This window comes from Procambarus clarkii, chromosome 40 (assembly GCF_040958095.1).
Source record: "Procambarus clarkii isolate CNS0578487 chromosome 40, FALCON_Pclarkii_2.0, whole genome shotgun sequence".
Lineage (NCBI taxonomy): Eukaryota > Metazoa > Arthropoda > Malacostraca > Decapoda > Cambaridae > Procambarus > Procambarus clarkii.
In genome coordinates, this window is record NC_091189.1 from 6,986,913 (window position 1) to 7,006,318 (window position 19,406).

Below are 19,406 nucleotides of genomic sequence, written 5' to 3' on the forward strand. Positions count from 1 at the left end.
AGAGTCTCACTCGTAACCCTGGCCCGTGCACTCCCCGAGTGGGCCACAAACCTACCCGTCATCCAGGCCTCGGGCACACATCACCGCTTCTCTAACTACACCCACAACATACACCTGCTCGGGGTCTCTCTTTGACCTTCCACTCTCATCTTGACCTTACTCATCACAACTATCACGTTCTCTCTCTCACTCTGTTACTATGGGGAAGCGTTGTCTGCAGCGGTGGGTAAGACTTGTGTACAGCGGTGGGTAAGACTTGTGTACAGCGGTGGGTAAGACTTGTGTACAGCGGTGGGTAAGACTTGTGTACAGCGGTGGGTAAGACTTGTGTATAGGGGTGGGCCAGAGTTGTGTGTATAGGGGTGGGCAAGAGTTATGTGTATAGGGGTGGGTAAGAGTTGTGTATAGGGGTGGGCAAGGGTTGTGTGTATAGGGGTGGGCAAGAGTTGTGTGTATTGGGGTGGGCAAGAGTTATGTGTATAGGGGTGGGCAAGGGTTGTGTGTATAGGGGTGGGCAAGAGTTGTGTGTATAGGGGTGGGCAAGAGTTATGTGTATAGGGGTGGGTAAGAGTTGTGTATAGGGGTGGGCAAGAGTTGTGTGTATAGGGGTGGGCAAGGGTTGTGTGTATAGGGGTGGGCAAGAGTTGTGTGCATAGGGGTGGGCAAGAGTTGTGTGTATAGGGGTGGGCAAGAGTTGTGTGTATAGGGGTGGGCAAGAGTTATGTGTATAGGGGTGGGTAAGACTTGTGTATAGGGGTGGGCAAGAGTTGTGTGTATAGGGGTGGGCAAGAGTTGTGTGTATAGGGGTGGGTAAGACTTGTGTATAGGGGTGGGCAAGAGTTGTGTGTATAGGGGTGGGCAAGAGTTGTGTGTATAGGGGTGGGCAAGAGTTATGTGTATAGGGGTGGGCAAGAGTTGTGTGTATAGGGGTGGGCAAGAGTTGTGTGTATAGGGGTGGGCAAGAGTTGTGTGTATAGGGATGGGTAAGACTTGTGTATAGGGGTGGGCAAGAGTTGTGTGTATAGGGGTGGGCAAGAGTTGTATGCATAGGGGTGGGCAAGGGGTTGTGTACGGCGGTGGGCAAGATTTTAAATGCTATACAGAGATAAACATCTGGAAGTGAATCAGCCGCTACAAGTAAAACGCATTGTCCTGTCCGCCTTGTCCACCGGGTGCCTCGCCGCGCTCCTCTTACAAAAACTGGTTTCATCAGTACCATATCTACAGACATTAAAAGATAGCACAGCAGAAGCATAAAGTAAACATAAAGTAGGAGGTGGGGCAGATTTCTTAACTTACTCGATTCGGCTAATTAATAATGCAGCACCCTATAGATGTGAATATATATATCTTGTTTTCCACTGCTCTTGTTAGTAAAGATCACTGCCCCGATTTTGCTCCCGTCTATAGGTATCTTAGTTGTTGTTGTTTAAGATTCGCTACGTGGAACAAAATGTTCCAAGTAGCACGGGCTATGGCGAGCCCGTAGTGCCATAATATCGGCAATGGGCTCTGCTTGATTTGAGGAGACGTGTTGCTCAATCTATTTTTTTTTTCGTTTTGAAAAGCATTATTTATTTTTACAGTATATGCTGCACCTGCCTTTCCAGTTTAAAGACCCACAAGTGCGGATTTGATATAATGTATTTTCTGCCTATTAACAAATGGGGAAAGTTTCTTTCCCCCTGATGCGCCTGTTCACCTAGCAGTAAATAGGTACCTGGGAGTTGGTCAGCTGCTACGGGCTGCTTCTTGGGGATGTGTGTATACTCACCTAATTGTGCTTGTGGGGGTTGAGCTCTGGCTCTTTGGTCCCGCCTCTCAACCGTAGCTATATGTGTGTGTGTGTGTGTATGTGTGTTACAGAGAAATATATGTAGTAGATATAAAAGGAAAAATAGATTGGTTAGAAAGGCGGGGTCCAAGAGCCAATAGCTCGATTCTGCAGGCACAAATAGTAAATACACAAAGTGTCCTCGCAGCCCAGTGAACAGCGCTCTAGGGTTGTAGTCTTAAGGGCCCGGATTCGAGTCCCCGTCGAGGTCGGGAGTCAGTACATAAGATAACCGACGATAAAAATGGCGAGGTCCAAGAGCTAAAACCTCGATTCTGCAGGCACAAATAGTCAATGCACATATAGTAAATATACAAATAGCAAATACCGGGTTTTTGAGCGAGATCAAGCTCATCACATTGGAGGAAAGGTGAATCAGAGAGAATATGACAGTAACATTTATGATATTAAGGGAAATTACCACTAGACCACCGTTCACTTGTGAAAATGTGAAAGGTGGTCTAGTGCTAGAGTACGCGACTGTCATTGCCGGGGTCGTAGGTTCGCGTCCACCTATAGTCCTAGTGGATTTTCTCATTGATATATATCACGTTAATGTGACTTCTGTGTGTTTATGATTATTAACTGTGAAATTGACTCACCGCAAGTGCGAACTGCTTTGTATAGAGACTTGCGAGTCACTTCGTTTACATGATCCTTGCAAGGCATTCACCCTTAAGGCTGTCAACCCGTTCTCGCACTTTCTTATAGTCAATATTGACTTATTAAATAAGTGCATATGTGACGTACTAATTTATTGTGAATATTTTAGTTTACCTTGAAAAGCTTCATAGAAAACACCGACCTTACCTAACCTTCTTAGTATGTTAAGATAAGCATCTTGTTGCTTCGTAATTACGATTATTACTTAACCTATACCTATAATAGGTTAAGTAATAATTGTAATTACGAAGCAATAAGATGCTTATCTTAACATACTAAGAAGGTTAGGTAAGGTCGGTGTTTTCTATGAAGCTTTTCAAGGTAAACTAAAATATTCACAATAAATTAGTACGTCACATATGCACTTATTTAATAAGTCAATATTGACTATACGAAAGTGCGAGGACGGGTTGCAGCAACACTCACAAGGAGTTCAGAACACCTTCAAGGAGTTCTACATCTTCAACTGTTCATACACCCCCAGTAGGATTCGCATGTTCCCACATTAACACAAACACGTCGAATATGGCAACGACTTCACTCGTTTCTTCGTGTGTTGGGCGAGCCACGAACAAAATAGAACATGGCGACAAAAAATAAACAACTAACTCAGCCATGAACTTCAGGGAATGCATCGGGGTATTTTTATATTTAACACAAAAGGAGGGAAAATCTGGCGAGGATATATACATATGTCTTTTCAATACAGGATTTTGCTCATCCTAGTTAACGTCATATCTGCAGGATAACTTGTCCCGCTTTTAACAGTTAAAGGTGTCTGTGTAATATCGTTTTTTGCTTTTGCGTTATAATAATAACCATTTATTCACTGGCTGAAATTTCCCCTAATACAAGGAAGTAAAGTCATTCAAAAAAGGTAATAGTGTTTCTATAAGAACCGACTTATTAACGTACAGCTCCAGATTATACTTATTGGAGAAAGATATCTGCGTTCACAAAATTGAAGATACCGCCAGTTGGGAACTATGTGTCTCTTCGTATAACTGAGGATATTAGCTCCCACAATGAACAAAATCCCTCATAATTCTACAAAAATTATAAATATATATATATATATATATATATATATATATATATATATATATATATATATATATATATATATATATATATATATATATATATATATGTATATATATATATGCTTAAGGCACAACTCTTCTAAACACGAGAGTGAAGTATACAACTATAGTTGTATACTTCACTCTCGTGTTTAGAAGAGTTGTGCCTTAAGCATAGACACTGTGTCTTCCCATATTAACAGGGACTTGATGAAATAAACGTATAAATGACCCCTCACTTGCTCTAGTGCTCTTGGGAGGTGGTGATCTTTGGTGTATTTAAATACTCCGAAATTACCATCTCTTTTAAGGGTCTGAGTAGGTGGTGGAGCGGGTTAAGGCGTACCTGTTATGCCAGTTGCTGGAAGGCTTCTGTGCTGGCTAGGGTTCGAGTCTCCTGGTGGGAAAGTGTTCTAAAGTTATATATATATATATATATATATATATATATATATATATATATATATATATATATATATATATTCTCTTCTTGTCATTATTTGCCAGGACTGGTAGAGAAAGTCACCTGCCAGGTCATACGGTTTATGACTCGGGAGGTCATTTAAAGAACAGAACAACTAGGGGAAAAAATTCTTTGAAATTCCTACAACAAACGTGTTCTAATAAACAATAAGAGGTACACAGACGTCACACCGCTCAGGTAATGCAGCTGTAACAGGTACGAACCATCCACGAACTTGTCAGTCTTTATACAAAAAGTAGATGCCCCCCCTCCAAAAAAAAAATCACAATGGTAAAATTTACATAGTGTGGAACATGCCGGGACGCATCCAGAGACGTATTCACCTGGCCTACTACCCATCTCTCAGAAATAATTATATAAGAAAATAATGGCCCTATTTCTACGTATAATTTATAGTGATATGACCAGCAATATATAAATAACGGATGCAACGGGTGAACTTTAAACAACTCCTTATTCATATAAAAAAAATACAAACTGAATGATTGCATCTATTTACGAACGCGGGATAAACAACCGGAGATAAAGCACGTGACACAAATACAATTATTTGAAGCGTAGACGGAAAAAATCGGAGAAAGCTTAGAGAGAGAGAGAGAACAATATTCAGAATTATATTGTTTTATATCATTTACAAAGGAGAAAACGCTGCTGAACAATACAGGATGTTAATGAAATCATTCTTTGAAGAAACATTTATTTAATATTAATTATTAAATATATATATACTAAAATGTGTACACACAACTCATGTCAATATACGCGATAAGGCTAATGCCTCAGATTTCTTAGAAGTCAAAGCAATGAAAATACTACTGTTATTCTGTATCTTGAAGTATGCTGTGCAGTTTTCGTCACAAAACTACAGGATTAAGAAATAATTTTGTTTAAAAACACAACAAAAAGTAACACAAATTAATGAATTGCAACAAGAATCTATCTTACGATAACAGATTAAAAAGAGTTAATATTTAATTATCTTGAGAAGCCTTAGATGGTAGACATAAATAGATCATACAAGTGGATAAAATATATACACACAGGAGATATGAACCAGATGTTGAATCTATCAAATCAAGAGAGAACTCGAAACAACGGTTCCAATGATCTAATTTATATAATGGCTGGGATCAAGAGCCGCACACACACACACACACACACACACACATTCCGTCCACACCAACGTTCCCAACGTCACTAAACTGATGTACTAAATTGGCCGAACCTAAACTAACCGAGGGCCCACGAATAGAAAACGAAACGTCACATCAATTTTGCTAGTACCTATGATTTTTGGCCTTAGCGGATTTATATGTTGAAATGCAATGTGCAAAACGGGTTGCACGAGGGAAAAAAAAAGATGCCACAAAGCATCATTGAAGCAAATGACTTTGTAAGTTTTGCAAACAGTATAGAGGGATACATGCCATTTCGTACGTAAAACAGTTCACCAACAGATTTACTGTTGTACTAAAACTTCCCTAACCTAACCCAGCCTCTTATGTGAGCAATCCCGGCCTAAACTACGAACTGACCATACCCCAGGTTGATAGGTGAATGCAATTCGGACTTTCTTTTCAACTATCTTCTTATCTTCGAATAATAAATGTCAGATGAGGCAAGCGTCCACACTAGCGGGAAAGAATTTGGCAGAGAGAGAATTTTACAGACAAGTCTATTGTGATGAGAGGCAGGGCGAGGTGACACTGGGCTTGAAGAGCCGTGTCCCCCTGACCTTGGAAACAAAATGTGAAATCGCGTGATGTATGCAGTGCAAGAACAATGCCCCGCACAGCTGACGACTGACCCAGACACTGCTGGTGGCGTACACCCTCTATCTATACCTCCGGGGCTCTTGTTACGGTATCGCAGTGGCGCTCACTCTCACCATCCTCACTAACTCTTCTCACTCACTATCCTCAGTCCTCATGCATTATCCCCACCCGACTTCACTCATTCTTCCCAATCTTCACTAACTCTCCCCTTTCTCACTGCACCTTCACTCACTCTCCCCATAAACACTCCCCCCCCCCCATCCTTACTCATTTTCCTCATCCTCAGTCACTCTCCCGATCCAGCATAATACAAACTCATGCACTCACTGATTATGTACTCAGCATAAAGAACACCTCCCTATTGCACACTCAAGTGGGATACAAGAGGTAATAAAATGTTCATTGTACACAAATAATTGTGTAAAATTATACTGGACACAAGCAGGAAAATAAAGGAAATGGTGAGAAGAGAGCGTTGTTGTTATTGTTTGTTTTAGATTCAGCTACTAGGAACAAAATGTTCCGAGCAGCACGGGCTATGGTGAACCCGTAGTGGACTTACCTAGCACAGGAGATGTGCGCTAAACCAGGATGACTATATAGTACATGGAAGGGATACGAAAACAGAATAGGAGCTGGGATAGGGGGGGGGAAGGGGGATGGAGTGAAGAAACGGTGCCTACACCCCCCCTTCCCCCTTGGGTCATCAGGGATCGAACGCCGACATGTAAGAAACCAGGTCGTTGCCGTACCGGCTAGCTGAAGTGGCTAGATATAAAATGTTTAATGGATGTAATATCCGCGATGCAGGGTACAGCAGGGTACAGAAACTCCCTGAAGTTTCATGGACTCAGGATTTTTTGTTTAAAAAAAATGATACAAATATTTTGTGTTAGAATTATCTTCGATATAATATACAAATTACAGAATAGAACTTTAGAAATTATCATCAAAAAGAGTATCATAAATTACCAACCTACGCACTCAATGCCTTTTATCAAAATCATATTTGGCGAGGCTCAATTAAAGTGTGTACGTGGGTGGAGGGTGTGAAGGTGTGTACGTGGGTAGTGTCAAGGTGTATACATGGGTGGTGGGAGTGTACGTGGGTGGAGGGTGACTGAATATTCCACCCTCACCGCGAGAACATAAGCCTGAGGTGACCATGACCGTGACGACACTAGCTGGACAACAGTGACAGCGAGGATGTGCATATCCTGGAGGTCACCGTGACCCCTAAGACGTGTACTAGAGGTCACAGTAACCGATGACGTATACTAGAGACTACCGCGACCGTGAAAAAACTCGAAAAAAGACATATGAGCATGATGAATTACTCATATGTTTGAGGTTTGACGTCATCGCCCCCTCCCCTCTCGCTCAGTGCCCCGAGTGATACAACTAGTGAACGGAACCAACGTTATGTCAAAGTAATAAATTGAATCGTCCCGGGTAGCTGTGATGATGATGATGATGTAGGTTCTAAACCATATATATACAACCAATTAAATGTGTTTCGTAATCCCCAATTCCCCAATGCGCGGGAATATATATGTACAAAAATATTATTTACGACCAAAGTGACCTTGTATGGATGAATCGCGTTGCGGTGATTGGACAGTTCATTAACCTAGAGGAAACACTTATTTTTGAATATATACATCTTGTTTTATTTATATCAGTTCGAATTACTACCTTAATTAGCAAAGATGAAGAAGATCCTTCATTAACGAATCGAAATGGCTCACAGAAAAGTATATGTTCATTTGAATCACATTTAAAGAGTCTGGTTAATAAATTCAATCTTCAGATTTACTGAATGATAAAAGAGGAGATAAAAGCAAGAACAATATATACAAAAGCACATTATTCACTTACACGCAAGTAAACACAAAATACACAAACATTCCGAACATTTTCATGCATAAACACAAATTACGAAGCCTCAAGCAACAAACAGATAACACTGAATTGTTACTTAAATAATATTTCATATACAGTATTACATTTAACATACATACAAACGTTACATATATATCTCTAGCACATTTTATCGATCATAAAGCTGTCTAATTTATCCAGTTCAGGGCTTATATTCAAATTACTCTCTTCACTACTTTTAATAAAACATAATTAATTGAGATTCTTTCAATAAAAAATTACACTACATAATTTTCAGATAATTAATCCGGTCGACTGGATGATGTGAATTAATTCCTCAATAAATAGTACATTAAAATCCTGACCTATCCATATGTTGCTTCTGTTATTTATTTGCTAGTGTTAACCAGGTAGACTTAGGGAAGTAGACATACGGAAGGCAACTGAGGTAGCACTACCAGCACCACCTCCTGCACCGCTGCCACCGAATTAGTAGGGAAGATCCTACCAGAGCGTCTGAGAGACTCGGCAGGAACTCACCATCCAAAGTTCATCGAAGGTGCCAGTGTATTTACTATTTGTGTCTGCAGGATCGAGCCCAGCTTCGTCTTGTGCTTGATAAGGTACGGGCTCCATGCTGGGGCCGCACACTCCAGGACTGACCTTACATACGTGGTATACAAGGCTCTGAAAGATTCCTTACACAGGTTTCTGAAGGCAGTTCTGATGTTAGCCAGCCTCGCCCCGCCTTTCTAACCAATCTAATTTTTCTTCGATTATATCTACTACACATATTTATGTCTAACTCACACACCCATCTCTTGGAAGCAGCCCGTAGCAGCTATCTAACTCACAGGAACCTATTTACTGCTAGATGAACAGGAGCACCAGGGTGAAAGAAACTCTGCCCATTTGTTTCCGCCTCCACCGGGGATAGAACCTGTGCCCTTAGGACTACGATTCCCGAGCGCTGTCCACTCAGCCGCGAGGCCCCTGTATTCACCTAGTTGTGCTTGCGGGGGTTGAGCTCTGCTCTTTCGGCTCGCCTCTCAACTGTCAATCAACTGTTACTATTTTTTTCCCTCACCACACACATACCCCAGGAAGCAGCCCGTGACAGCTGACTAACTCCCAGGTATCTATTTACTGCTAGGTAACAGGGGCATTAGGGTGAAAGAAACTCTGTTCATTGTTTCTCGCCAGCGCCCGGGATTGAACCCGGGACCACAGGATCAAGCGCCAGGGTGCTGTCCGCTCAGCCACCGGCCCCACACATACACACCTGTGTGTGTGTATGTGTGTGTACTCACCTAGTTGTGCTTGCAGGGGTTGAGCTCTGGCTCATTGGTCCCACCTCTCAACTGTCAATCAACTGAAGTACAGGTTCCTGAGCCTACTGGGCTCTGTCACATCTACACTTGAAACTGTGTATGGGGGTCTGCCTCCACCACATCACTGCCTAATGCATTTCATTTGTCAACTACTCTGACACAAACAAAAATATTTCTGAAGTCTCTATAGCTCATTTGGGCACTCAATTTCCACCTGTGCCCCTTTTGTTAGATAGTCTGTCTTTATCTACCCTATTAATTCATTTGGAAATCTTGTATGTGGTAATCATGTCCCCCTCTAACTCTTCTGTCTTCCGGCGACGTGAGATTTAATTTCCGTAGTCTCTCCTCGTAGCTCATACCTCTCAGTTCGGGTACTAGTCTGGTGGCAAACTTTGAACCTTTTTCCAATTTACTCTTATGTTTGATTAGATATGGACTCCATGCTGGAGCTAAATACTCCAGGATTGGTCTGACATATGTAGTATACATTGTTCTGAATGAGTCCTTACACAAGTTTCTGAAGGCCGTTCTTATGTTGGCCAACCTGGCATATGCCGCTGATGTTATCCTCTTGATATGGGCTACAGGGGACAGGTCTGGCGTGATCCCCTAAAATGTGGCTCATTTGGGTACTCAGCTTCCACCTGTGTCCCCTTGTGCGTGTACCACCCGTGTTAAATAATCCATCCTTGTCTACGCTGTCAATTCCCCTGAGAATTTTGTATGTGGTAATCATGTCTCCCCGAGCTCTTCTGTCTTCCAGCGACGTGAGGTGCAGTTCACGCAGCCTGTCCTCATAACTCATGCCTCTTAGTTCTGGGACTAGTCTAGTGGCATACCTCTGAACTTTTTCCAGCTTCGTCTTGTGCTTGACTAGGCACGGGCTCCATGCTGGGGCTGCATACTCCAGGGTTGGCCTTACATATGTGGTATACAGGGTTCTGAAGGATTCCTTACACAGGTTTCTGAAAGCAGTTCAGATTTAGCCAGCCTCGCATAGGCCGCTGATGTTATTCTTTTGATGTGGACTTCAGGAGACAGGTTTGGTGTGATATCAACTCCTAGATCTTTCTCTCTGTCCGTTTCGTGAAGGACTTCATCTTCCATTCGGTATCCAGTGTCTGGCCTCCTAGTTCCTCCTTCTAGTTTCATTACCTTACATTTACTTGGGTTGAGCTTTAGTAGCCATTTGTTGGACCATTCCTTCAGTTTGTCTAGGTCATCTTATAGCTTCTTACTATCTTCCTCTGTCTTGATGATCCTCATAAATTTTGCATCAGCAAACATTGAGACAAACATTGACACATAAACAGTGTGTGTGTGTGTGTGTGTGTGTGTGTGTGTGTGTGTGTGTGTGTGTGTGTGTGTGTGTGTGTGTGTGTGTGTGTGTGTGTGTGTGTGTGTGTGTGTGTGTGTGTGTGTGTGTGTGTGTGTGTGTGTGTGTGTACGTACGTACGTACATACACGCGTTTATGCACGCGTGCGGATGTGTTCGCGAATTTGCCCAGAGTCATCAAAGGCATGTAAATAAGTGCGCGTACCAGAAAACTTTTAATACAACCATTTTAGAGGACAGATTGTAATCAGCAGAACGCTCCACACTCTCCGAGGTTCGAGGCGTGGCAGCTGACGTCACGACGCGTAAAAAGAGTGTCCTGAATTAGAAAATAACACGGACAATGGCGCCGGGAGAGATAAGACCAATGCTTAGCTCCATACGTCATCATGTCGTGGAGTAACAGCAGAGATTCCTTATCAGTATAGTGTACATTTTATTTGTCGTACCGGTCTCTTGGTGCATTTAAATCTTAATTTAGAAATGAATGATATATTTTCTCATATTTAACCTCTAAGGCTGTGACGTTTAAGATCGGACCCAATTACAAATGTGGAAATTTTTATTAATTATCTGGAATTTGGTATCAAATAGCATGGTATCACTATTAAGAACATGCGCTCACTTTATTGCTATTAGCAAGTAATGTAATAAATAATTAACAGCTGTCTTTTGCTTCTGTTTTTTTTGTAAAATTGTAATCAGGTTTTGTTCCCAAAATATATACACACACACACACGAGTATATTCTTGATAACCAGATATTAAAATGCGCAGTTGTGGTGGAGGCAACCAGGTGTGGTGGATGCGACTAAGTGTGGTGGAGGTGACCAGGTGTGGCGGAGGCAGCCAGGTGTCGTACAGCTGTGATGTAGGCGACCAGGTGTCGTACAGCTGTGGTGAAAATGAACAAGTGTGGTGGAGGTGACTACGTATCGTACAGCTATGGTGACGACGGCCGGGTGTGGTGGAGGGAACCAGGTGTCGTGCAGCTGTGGTGGCGACGACAGGGTGTGGTGGAGGGAACCAGGTGTCGTGCAGCTGTGTTGACGACGACAAGGTGTATCGTGCAACTTCTGTGGAGGCGAGGAGCTTCGTGAAACAAGGAGCTTCAGGAGACCAGGAGACTCACGAGACAAGGAACCTCACGAGACAAGGAGCTTCAGGAGACGAGGAGACTCACGAGACGAGGAGGGGTGAGGCTGCGCCAAGTGTAAGGAATCCTTCCAGAGTGGTGGCAGGATGGGACCTGATAACAGTCAAGAAACACCAGTGCTTACACAAGTGTACTCGACCCCCTGCTCCACACACCCAGCTTCCTCAAAAAATACGTCATTCCAGGGGGAAAAAGCATCTGTTGCTTGGTGTCTCTCTCTCTCTCTCTCTCTCTCTCTCTCTCTCTCTCTCTCTCTCTCTCTCTCTCTCTATCCCTCGCCTTTCTCTTTTCTTGCTTTTTGGGTCATGAGATGCTTGAGGGAACACTTGGTGGCGGAGTGTTTTGTTGTCTTGTGACTGGTCTGATTTGAATACAACAACATAAGTGGGTAAACAGAGCAAAGAGTACTATGATGTGGTGAAACCTCAGGTTAAATTTACTCTTTACTGAAGAAGACGTTTCACCTGTAAGGGCTATACCAAGTTATAGAGTTGAGACACTCCGTACAAAGTGACATTTCAATAAATTTACTCTATGTTGGTGGTTTATCTACGCATTATACATAATTACTGTATCTGAATGTTTTATTATTCGTTATTATCATCACTATTATGGCTAATAAAAAGCTAATTAATAATCATAATCAATGATCATAACTCAATTAATGATCATAACTCCAAATAACTGTACCAGCGCTAATGTTAACTCTCAGATAACTGTACCTGTAATGCAATGCCTACCACAGTGTAATGTAATGTAAACTTGTAACGTTTACTTCATTCTAGAAGCAAATCGTTTTATTACGCACCTATAAAATCTAGTTTCTTCAGAAAGTAGCTATATCTTGGCACTACCGGGTCTCATGGAAAGAACATACCATCAAACACTGACAAGAAATCTTAGGGTAGTCGTTTATTAACATACTCTCAAGGAACAGTGACGTGTCCTTGAAAATATATTTATAGACGAAAACGCAATGAAATATTGTTTATTTTTCAATCTTTTTTCCTTATAAATGAGGAATCTTAAGTTTGATTTTATTGATCATTGTAATCGCAATAGCACGGAAGTGCTAAGACAAAAATTATTTACTTTAACGTAGTCGAAAGCTTAAACAATCTGCAAGACCAAATACGATACAGTCAATGTAAACTTTAGTGCTGTAAAAAGCAAGTTAACCAGTCTTGTTCGTCGAGGTTCACCCGACTGTCCACTAATCATTATTTCCATAAGCGCACACTCAAGTTTGTCAAGATCCCCACAGCCAACGACAGTCCTTCCTCACCATGCAATTCACAACAGTTGATTCACAATTCACAACTCTTAGGGACCTATTTACAGAGGCATCAGGTGGTAAGACGCGTGCCTGGCGCCAGATTCACGAAAGCACTTACGCAAGTTCTTATGAACGTGTACATCTTTCCTCAATCTTTGAAGTCTTTGGTTACAGTTATTAAACAGTTTACAAGCATGAAAACTTGCCATTCAACTGTTGTTATTGTTATAAACAGCCTCCTGGTGCTTCGGAGCTCATTAACTGTTTAATAATTGGAAACAAAGCCGCCAAAGACTGAGAAAAGTTGTACAGGTTCGCAAGTGCTTGCGTAAGTGCATTTGTGAATCTGGCCCCTGAGCGTCTCGCCCTGCCCATGAATCGAACCCAACACCAATCAGTTGTGAGCCGACTGCTTTATTCGCTGTTATGAAGATGTGTTGACAGAGTGCTCAATAAACCGAGATCCTTGTGTAACTTTAATCTGTTGAGGCTGTGACAGCGCGGGAATGCACATGTTATGCGAAAGGCGGGTAAGTAAGTGGGATGGTGTGTCTCACCTACCTACCCACCTCGGTGAGAGGTGGGTAGGTAGGTGAGTTGGTGATATAGTCGGCGAAGGGCTGGTCGGTTGGTCTGCACGAGACCTCTGGGTCACACGTGCTGGACGGCAAGTCACGAGTCAGTAAGTTCACGCTCAAGGTGCCCACCGTACACGCTATAACCACCAACAACACAATGAACAAATCTGGTAAAAGTTATTAATTAAAAATTAACAATATTGCGTGTTCTACCGATGCCACATCTATTAACGTGATATGCATCATACATTTAACTCAACATAACAATCAACTACCTGATACATATTTACATTCATGACTTAAATTTGTCAAATGTCTCGTTATAAATAAATATATAATCCTCCATACACACCAACCCGCCAAAAAAACAGCTCTTCCTAAAAATTGTGAACAATGAACAATGTCGCACTGAATCACTTATTCTGATATTTGCATGAAAGGGTAAAATAACTGTTTTCGTGGGCTTTGAACAGGGCATGTCAGCTAACGGTTGAGTTATCGGAGCCAAGATCACAGGTGGGAGAGAGGCGGTAGTGGCTGAGGGAGAGTGGGGAGGGACGGACTGGGCGAGTAACAGCGCCACCACCACGGAGGCGAAGACTCCCAAGATCAGTTAGGAGGGTTTAACCTGGCCGCCATACAGTCATGTGGTAACCACACCAGGCAGTCCTGTAGTATCCTAACCAGGCAGTCCTGTAGTATCCTAACCAGGCAGTCCTGTAGTATCTCAACCAGGCAGTCCTGTAGTATCCCAACCAACCAGTCCTGAGGTATCCCAACCAGACAGTCCTGTGGTATCCCAACCAGGCAGTCCTGTAGTATCCCAACCAGACAGTCCTGTAGTATCCTAACCAGGCAGTCCTGTAGTATCTCAACCAGGCAGTCCTGTAGTATCCTAACCAGGCAGTCCTGTAGTATCTCAACCAGGCAGTCCTGTAGTATCTCAACCAGGCAGTCCTGTAGTATCTCAACCAGACAGTCCTGTGGTATCCCAACCAGGCAGTCCTGTAGTATCCTAACCAGGCAGTCCTGTAGTATCCTAACCAGGCAGTCCTGTAGTATCTCAACCAGGCAGTCCTGTAGTATCTCAACCAGGCAGTCCTGTAGTATCCCAACCAGACAGTCCTGTGGTATCCCAACCAGACAGTCCTGTGGTATCCCAACCAGGCAGTCCTGTAGTATCTCAACCAGACAGTCCTGTAGTATCCTAACCAGGCAGTCCTGTAGTATTCCAACCAGGCAGTCCTGTAGTATCCTAACCAGGCAGTCCTGTAGTATCCCAACCAGACAGTCCTGTGGTATCCCAACCAGGCAGTCCTGTAGTATCCTAACCAGGCAGTCCTGTAGTATCCTAACCAGGCAGTCCTGTAGTATCTCAACCAGGCAGTCCTGTAGTATCTCAACCAGGCAGTCCTGTAGTATCCCAACCAGACAGTCCTGTGGTATCCCAACCAGACAGTCCTGTGGTATCCCAACCAGGCAGTCCTGTAGTATCCTAACCAGGCAGTCCTGTAGTATCCCAACCAGGCAGTCCTGTAGTATCCTAACCAGGCAGTCCTGTAGTATCTCAACCAGGCAGTCCTGTAGTATCCCAACCAACCAGTCCTGAGGTATCCCAACCAGGCAGTCCTGTAGTATCCTAACCAGGCAGTCCTGTAGTATCCCAACCAGGCATTCCTGTAGTATCCCAACCAGGCAGTCCTGAAGTATCCCAACCAGGCAGTCCTGTGGTACCCCCACCCAGACAGTTTTGTGGTATCCCACACCAGGCAATCTTGTCACCCGGGGCAAACGCACAAGAGGTCGTACCACCAGAGACACACAAGGATGTTAATTTGCAATACCTACCACAAAAGAAAGCTTCTCTCAGTTACGTTTTCCAGGCTAGTAATAGCTTCATAAAGAGACCCAAGCGCTAAACCTCTCTATCCAGACACAAGTTAGCCAGCAGTAGTGTACATAGTCTGTACCTTCACGGCAGACAAGCAAGTCGTAGACCTGCAGGTGTTCTATTGCTTGTCTTTCACATGTGCTCCCACGCTTTTTCGTAACATGTACAAAGCGGCATATGATATGTCTCACTCAAAATAGTTATTTATCTCTAACAAACAGCTCTCTGGTAAATTCGTAACAAATATTCTTAAATTATCCAATTATATATACTGTAGCACCGGTATATATATATATATATATATATATATATATATATATATATATATATATATATATATATATATATATATATATATATATATATATATGTCGTACCTAGTAGCCAGAACTCACTTTTTGGCCTACTATTCAAGGCCCGATTTGCCTTATAAGCCAAGTTTTCCTGAATTAATATATTTTTTCTAATTTTTTTCTTATGAAATGATATAGCTACCCATTTCATTATGTATGAGGTCAATTTTTTTTTATTGGAGTTAAAATTAACGTAGATATATGACCAAACCTAACCAACCCTACCTAACCTAACCTAACCTATCTTTATAGGTTAGGTTTGGTTAGGTAGCCGAAAAAGTTAGGTTAGGTTAGGTTAGGTAGGTTAGGTAGTCGAAAAACAATTAATTCATGAAAACTTGGCTTATTAGGCAAATCGGGCCTTGCATAGTAGAGTGAGAAATGCGTTCTGGCTACTAGGTACGACATATATATATATATATATATATATATATATATATATATATATATATATATATATATATATAAGCAGTTTTTCTTTTAAACATATTTCGTTGAAAACGACAGAAAGTTTGATTTATGATTCTGGCACGAATCTTCTCGGCATTTCTTGTTTTTCTTCACTGAAGCAGGAAGTTGAAAAATTAACTCTCCAAAGTTCATTTTTAAAGTTCATAAGAAGTAAAAAAAAAAAAACTCTGGAGAATGATTTTTTTAACTTCCTGCTTCAGTTAAGAAAAACATAAGAAATATCGAGAAGATTCGTGCCAGAATCATAAATCAAACTTTCTGTCGTTTTCAACGAAATATGTTTAAAAGAAAAACTGCTTTTATATATATATATATATATATATATATATATATATATATATATATATATATATATATATATATATATATATATATATATATATATCGCAAACCAAAATACACGTCGAAATAACACTGAAATAAAAAGACTAATATGAGCCTTCTTCATCTATCATCCTGTATCATCCTCTATATCCCCCGTCGATGGCTAGATGGCTCTAAGACCTGTCAATCATACATCTGGAACTACAACACAAGTCTCGGAAAGAAAAAAAGGAAACATAATAAAATATGAAAAAAAGAGTGCAGGAGCAAGAGAACTAAAAATAGAAAAGGAGGAAGTAGGAGACGCAGCAAGAAGAGGGGGAGACAATAGATGTGACGAAACCTGGATGAAGATCAGATGATGTGCAGTTGAGCTTCTAATTATGATGCCAACCTGTAGTACACATTTCATATCAACATATATATATACACAGTGACAAATGTAATGGTCAAAGTCTAGTTTCTTTAGTACAAAACAAATATTTACATTTTTGGAATAAAAAACCTTATATAAGCATAAATTCCCAGAACATAACGTCTTCTCTGACCCACATTTGCTCGAGTAAGCAGGTTGAGGCGTTGCAAGGTACGCTTCACACACAAAGAAAGCAAAACATGTCCCCATAATGTAGGGAAAGTGGACAGTCTCAACTAGGGAAAGGTGGATGGTAGAGTTAAGCCACCGAGTAAGTCTCGGTCAGATTTTTTAAAGATTCTTACGATATAAATATTTTTTCTCCCGTAACTGGTGACAGAAGTTTATTTTGTTACGATAGTCTGTGCGTAATATCCAAGTCTCCTTTGTTTCGTAGCTTCAGTGACCCGGTCAGCTGTTTTCTCAAACTTCCAGATCTTTAAAATGTCTAAAAAAGTCCCAAAATCTAAAAAATAATTAAAAGTCTAAGAATCTTTAAGAAGTAGATCTTAGTTCATAACAAAAATATTGCACATTCTTACAACGGGATCTTTTGGAATCTGGGCCATGGGAGAAAAAATATGGAATGGTTGCTATTTATCGATCGGCGGGAGAAGCGGGCGACGCTACTCCACATCTCCTGTGCCAGGTGAGTACGACGGGCCCACCATAGCCTGTGCTGCTTGGAACTTTTTGTTCCCAGTAGCTGAATCTAAAACAACAACAGCTACTCTACAATATTAGGGTAATTTAGGTCAATATTTCAAAATTTATACATCATTTGGCAACCCTAGAATTGACGTCATTCTGTGTCATCTTGTTGTTCTCGGGGTTACGAGAATCCGGATTATCCGGTTACTCGGATATCCATACTGCGTACTGTCCCACTGACCCCTACCGTGCGCCTCTATCGCTGAGACCAGAATCAACATAGCAACTGGACCGCCTGAACCAGACGTTCATCAACAGTGGAGAAGGAGTCTTATATACAATAAGCCTCACATCTATATAATTATATTTCAATTAAATACAAAATTTTTTAGAAATTTACAAAATGGCCATATTTAAGGCTGGTGTGAAAGACAGCCTTAGCTTAGAGTGACTGAGACGTGTGATTTTATATAACATATAAAGAAAGGAGACATATTTTACAGATTCTAACATTAACTCAAGCTTTCAATGTTAACCACACTTACAGCGCCACTGGTCTACTACATCTAATTTACATTTGGAGCTACGAATATAATCTACGTTCTTTAGCTTAGCAAGGATGGTAATTATGGTTTGCACGAAACATAAATAACAATATCGTTTATCCAGTTAAGTTTACTATTCCCATCTTCATTTTTAATTCTTTGCAGTCTAGAGTACCCTTTTTAAACAACATCACTTAACTTTATGTAGTATTTCCTTCGAGTTACGCATATAAATCACAATACTGAATCAGAGAAAGACTTCTATAAAAATGAGTATAGACTGACTACGAAATTTTGATTATGAATCATAGGTTTAAGTGACGCCGTCGACATTAAATTAGTCATCTGATTACTATGTGAACAAGGATAAACCTCTCATACACTAACAAAACTTCTCCCACTCACAACTTATATTGGTAAATTTTCCACTCACAACCGACACTGGTCAGTAAATCCTCCGCTCACACCTGAGATTGGTCAGTCATTTACAATTACGATAATTTACATGAGCACAAAATAAGACGAGACTTAAATAGTTTTCTTTTAAAGTTCAAACCAGGAGTCAGATGCATATATATTTACTTTTAAAATCAAAAGCTCTGGCTTCAAGTTCTCGGTATCTGTGAATGTTAGTAATTTGGGCAGGAATGTCCATAGAAGAATAACAGCTAATAATCATGTGGAAATGTAGCAAGAAAAATCCTCAGTATTATATATATTAGAATTAAATACATTTTTGGATTATAGAACTAACATAGTTATTTTAAGGCAAATTTAAACATACGATAACTAAGGTCGGTAATATTATTAAAAATATGTATGATCTGATACAATTAGATAATATAAACTTTTCTAAAATTGCTTTCCGTTCTAACGAATATATATTTTCTCACACGTGAAAGTGACGTTCTTCAATTTTCTTAATATATTCTATAACAGTTCAGTCTACATAAAAGTGGTTTTATCGTCGCAATTAAGACTTCGGTTCATATAATCACAATTATTTTAGCATCAATAGACAGTGTTAAATACTAAACCAATTGAAATCAAACTTAAAATAAAATCAACACTCACCAAGAGCAGTCTTGAGATGCCAAAGGATGCCAGGTTACACACTCTGAAAAGATACTCATTTTGTTAAAAATATAAACACATCCTTAGCTGGGACTTTAGGAAACTAATGTATATATATATATATATATATATATATATATATATATATATATATATATATATATATATATATATATATATATATATATATATATATATATATGTGTTCGATATAAGGCAAATAGGGCACTAGGGTTCTTATGAAGAATCGTCAGTAATGCGACAGCTAAAGTGATTCTTCAGCT

At 40.7% G+C, this 19,406-nt stretch overlaps 1 protein-coding gene across 1 annotated transcript in view; it reads right to left on the reverse strand.

The window, feature by feature from the left end:
- nvd (cholesterol 7-desaturase nvd) overlaps positions 1-19,160 on the reverse strand; it is a 120,214-nt gene extending 101,054 nt beyond the window's left edge. The window contains exon 1 of the mRNA XM_069338660.1: positions 19,123-19,160. The gene's annotated coding sequence lies outside the window, so the exon portion shown is untranslated. The remainder of the gene's footprint in view (positions 1-19,122) is intronic.
- Positions 19,161-19,406: the final 246 nt, after the last annotated feature.